A 5,111-nucleotide genomic window follows, 5' to 3' on the forward strand; every position below is an offset into this window, starting at 1 on the left:
CAGATTTTTGAATTTTCATAAATCATTTTTGTATGGACAGCTGCCAAATTTGTATGGAAAAATATATGGAGAATCTAATGATGCAAAATGACTTCTTTGGGCAAACCAAACAAGGCACCAAAAAACATCAAACATTATAATTAATAAAACCGATTAAATTTTGCAAAACTACCATGTTGCGCCCTTAGGATAACCCAGACGCCCAAAATGCTCTGTTTGTCAATTTTGAAAGCCAAATTTAAAGTCGATCGTTTTATGTCAATTTTATCATTTATAACAAAAACTTTTAAATTTTAAGGAAAGAAAAAACATTGAAACCATTTTTTAAAGCTTTGCATTAGCTATAAAACGTGTCACAAAACAATTTCATTTGAATCTGTTAACAATTACCAATCACTAAAGCCACTTAATGGGACCGTATGATTAACTAGGTCGAGATTCGCCGGAAATGATTTGCCTACCGAGTTTAGTCGGCATGGCGCGTGTGTGTGTGTGTGTGTTTTGTTTATTCAGACGTTCACCACTGACTTGGCCGCGGCCGCCGCGTTTGTTTTTCAAGTCTGCCAACGGAAGTGCTCCCTGGGCTGGCGTAAAACGGAGGGAAAACAAACCAGCAACTGTGGTGAGTCTGAGGTGATGCATACTGTGCGAGCAGTGCAAGTTGCATACAGTACAAAGTTTGGCAGCTGCGCTGACTGCGCCACTAACTACGCTGTCATCATTTTTGCTTGTTTTTTTTTCCGTTGGTGTTCATGGTGGGGGACTTATCCCAGGGGGAGACGCGAAAAGAACGGCTATTAATGCATAATTGGCTGACAGAGGTACCAGATTCTCACCACTTGAAACTTTCCCATTGATTTTGAAAGCAACGAAGGTGTCTGGAATTAAAATCTTCATCTAATTGTCAGTGAAGTAAAAATAGATGTTATTTTAATGTGTCTGGTTTACTATTTGTGCTGACAGACGTGTGGCATTGACAGTGGAAATAATTAATGAGTTACGTTATTTGCGAAATACTTGATTCACTCAAATAAGATAAATTGAATTATAACAATGTTTAAATATTCATTGCAATGGTACGACAATATTGTACAAACACAAGGATAAAGATATTCTATGTTTTCAAGGTTACCCATTATTTCCGGAAATGCGTATCTCCTCCATCAAAAACTCAAGAATCTCCTGGAGAGGGTAGATGGTGTCTGTACCAAATCCGAGCCTTGTTACGCGATATCTTCATCAACCACCCAACCAGGGGGTTGCGCGCTCCCTTCTTTGCAGCTGAAAAATCACACGCAAACTGCACAAACACAGACGCCTATCCTCTAATTAAAGTTCTTGCTTTCCAGAAAACAAGTCAGAGGGGAGTTTCCCGGTCGTGCATATTAATATCCCTTTTTTCGAGGTTCAGTCGAACCGCAACCCGTAAAAACCCTTAACCAGCCTGCGATCCGACGAGAAAACCAGACAATGAAAAAATAGCTGACATTCCAAAGTTCTTACAATCTGGAATTGGGAAATTTATGGGTCCGGTGCCCTAGAAAGCCAGGATTCATCCTTAGGGTAAAGACATCTACGTTGACCTTAAAATAAAGTAATAGAAACCCCTCAAAATGTGTTAAACAGTGCTGTCAAATCTGACAATCTGACCAGAATAGGACACCCTACCCTACCACACATTCTCAAAAACAAGCACAGGTCCTTGTACCCCACCAGGACACTCCGGATAACCGAAAATTCGAAAAGCATGTGCAAGGTGTGAACTGACTGCCTGGTAAACAATCTGTGCACTCTTCTGCTCTCACACTTCTTCCTTTCTTCTTTTTATATTTTTATTTCTATCCCATTCAAAGTTTTACGACTTTTTGTCGCCGAGAGATCCTTTTGATGGCGGGACTTTAGCTGGAAACTTCTTTCTTTCAATTTTCCTCTTATTCACAGACCGTGTAATGGGAAATGTACCTGCTTCAAATGTGTCATCCACCCTCTTCCCCTTTCATTCGTGTGGGCCTAGCTAGACAGATTTGAGTGCCTATCTGTCCTACTTACAGGCACGTCCTGTGTGAATGTGTGAAAGTGTCTGTTAACCAGGCCTAAAGGATGCTGTAATGTAAATGTACGCGGGGGATGAAAACAAGAATGGCAGTGCATTTTCCTCTGAAGTTTTGAATGGGAGTAAGAGAAAAACAGGTTCTTCTCAACGTGCACCAATACGTTGAAAACCGGAAGGTTTATCGGTGTTGGTGGCGAGTTGTACAAAACGGGAGAGAGGATGCTGAGAAGAGAAAACTTGGATATGTTTTGAAAAAGGGAGAGAATAATCAGAACACAAACATTGGCTAAAAGTGTTCTAGCTTTACATGACTTCAACAATTCGACGGTTGGAGATGAAATCAAAAATCGCAAAACTGAATTCAATACTATAAAAAATAACAAAATTAAAAACTAAAAAGAGATAAACAAAACATAAAAAAAAAACAGAAAAACAGAAAAACAGAAAAACAGAAAAACAGAAAAACAGAAAAACAGAAAAACAGAAAAACAGAAAAACAGAAAAACAGAAAAACAAAAAAACAGAAAAACAGAAAAACAGAAAAACAGAAAAACAGAAAAACAGAAAAACAGAAAAACAGAAAAACAGAAAAACAGAAAACAGAAAAACAGAAAAACAGAAAAACAGAAAAACAGAAAAACAGAAAAACAGGAAAACAGAAAAACAGAAAAACAGAAAAACAGAAAAACAGAAAAACAGAAAAACAGAAAAACAGAAAAACAGAAAAACAGAAAAACAAAACAACAGAAAAACAGAAAAACAGAAAAACAGAAAAACAGAAAAACAGAAAAACAGAAAAACAGAAAAACAGAAAAACAGAAAAACAGAAAAACAGAAAAACAGAAAAACAGAAAAACAGAAAAACAGAAAAACAGAAAAACAGAAAAACAGAAAAACAGAAAAATAGAAAAACAGAAAAACTGAAAAACAAAAAAAAACAGAAAAACAGAAAAACAGAAAAACAGAAAAACAAAAAAACAGAAAAACAGAAAAACAGCAAAACAAAAAAAAAGAAAAACAGAAAAACTGAAAAACTGAAAAACAGAAAAACAGAAAAACAGAAAAACAGAAAAACAGAAAAACAGAAAAACAGAAAAACAGAAAAACAGAAAAACAGAAAAACAGAAAAACAGAAAAATAGAAAAACAGAAAAACTGAAAAACAAAAAAAAACAGAAAAACAGAAAAACAGAAAAACAGAAAAACAAAAAAACAGAAAAACAGAAAAAACAGAAAAACAGCAAAACAAAAAAAAAAGAAAAACAGAAAAACTGAAAAACTGAAAAACTGAAAAACAGAAAAACAGAAAACAGAAAATCAGAAAAACAGAAAAACAAAACAACAGATAAACAGAAAAACAGAAAAAACAGAAAAACTGAAAAAACAGAAAAATAGAACAATACAAAAATAGAAAAATAGAAAAAAAAACAGAAAAACAAAAAACTGATAAACGAAAAAACTGGAAAACTGTCTACCCGTAGCTGCTACTTCGTTATTGACCAGGACCCCCAAACATTGCTCCGTAGACCACAGATGAAAAGTAGGAACCAATCATCACCCCTTCGCAATTTTCAAAGGTCCCTATCGTGCTGATCAATACCGACGCCGGCCACGACCAGTGGTAAGACACGGGGAAGTGGATGGGAATGTTAGCCGATACTTGAGTGATGGGACCGCCAAATCGACTGCGTCCCCGACAAAGTATCACATGAGTTTTGAGGGGTTAGTAAGATGGGTATGAGGTCAGGATTCACTGTGGTAGGTGATGCGACCATGAGCAATTTGTTTATCGGTTGAAATTTTAAAAATCTTAGGCAGCCGGCTGCGGAAAGATAGCTATCTAGGGATTTAAATATAGTATTAATTCGACCGCGATTCTCCAGAAATTCTCCGTCGGCGTGCCTTCCGATCAACGGTGATGTAGGAAGGGCTTCATTCATTAAAATTATTTTACATCATAAGCCTTAAAACATATCCGTCGACGTGCCTTCCGATCCTCGATGATATGGAAAGGACTTAATCCAGCAATACGACTTGCTTGTCTCAAAAACAAAATCGGATCGTTTCTATCGAAAACTATATAAAGAGAACAAAAATAAAACTCATCGGCCAACGAACGCGCGAACTAAAAATAAATGAAAAAAGAAGAAGAAGAAATCCAATCACCCCATGTACAAATAGCGACACAAAAGAGACGGAAAATAACACGAAAAAAAAGGACTGCGTGTCCCCACAAGCACCACACTACTGATCTAAATAACTGAAAATTAAAAATACAGAAAAACTAAAAACCGAAAAATAAGAATTGATCCCGACGCAGTCATGCTAAATTGTCAAACGTTGCTTTGTGACGCTTTGAAAAAAAAAAACGCGTTTCAATGTTGGACCTCGAATAAACAAAAACGAGAGCACGCAATGTAAACAATAACAAACACGTTTTGTTTGGTTGACCATTCGTGCATTGAAGTTTGGCTGATTTTGGTTGCTAGAGTCCCGAGTTATAATTACAAATGTTCACGGTAGTCGGGCATGTACGTGTGTCAAACGCGTTCTGACCTGAAATCCCTTTGGCGAGTTGTCGCACTTACATCAATTTTCAGGGTGGGTCAAGATAGCATCAGATTGGGATTGAAATCAAATTTTGGAGATCTGTAAAGGTCAGGCATTGTGAGCTGCACAAAATGACGTTTTAACTCAATGTTGTCTAAAATGCACGTGCGATAAGTTATCATGAAAGCGTCGAACTAACAAATCCAAATAAGTTTCCATTAAAATCGAATTTGATATGGGAATTTTCAGAAAAGTGATTGTTTGACCATATTCCGGCAAATTTTGCTTAATAAAACGCTCTTAAACCGAAAAAAATATATACTGCTAAAAAATAAATGCCGTCACACTTCTATAACAATACTTTTCACTATGCATCTTCTCACATTCCTCCTTTTAAACTTGGTGGTAGTAATTCCTTTCTCTCTCAATTTCTCCTTCTCTCGATCACTCTCTTCCTCTCTCTCGCAACATCATACAGCAGTTTCTCTGTGCCATGCTGCCCGTCCCCG

Source organism: Culex quinquefasciatus, chromosome 1 (assembly GCF_015732765.1).
Source record: "Culex quinquefasciatus strain JHB chromosome 1, VPISU_Cqui_1.0_pri_paternal, whole genome shotgun sequence".
Taxonomy (NCBI): Eukaryota; Metazoa; Arthropoda; class Insecta; order Diptera; family Culicidae; genus Culex; species Culex quinquefasciatus.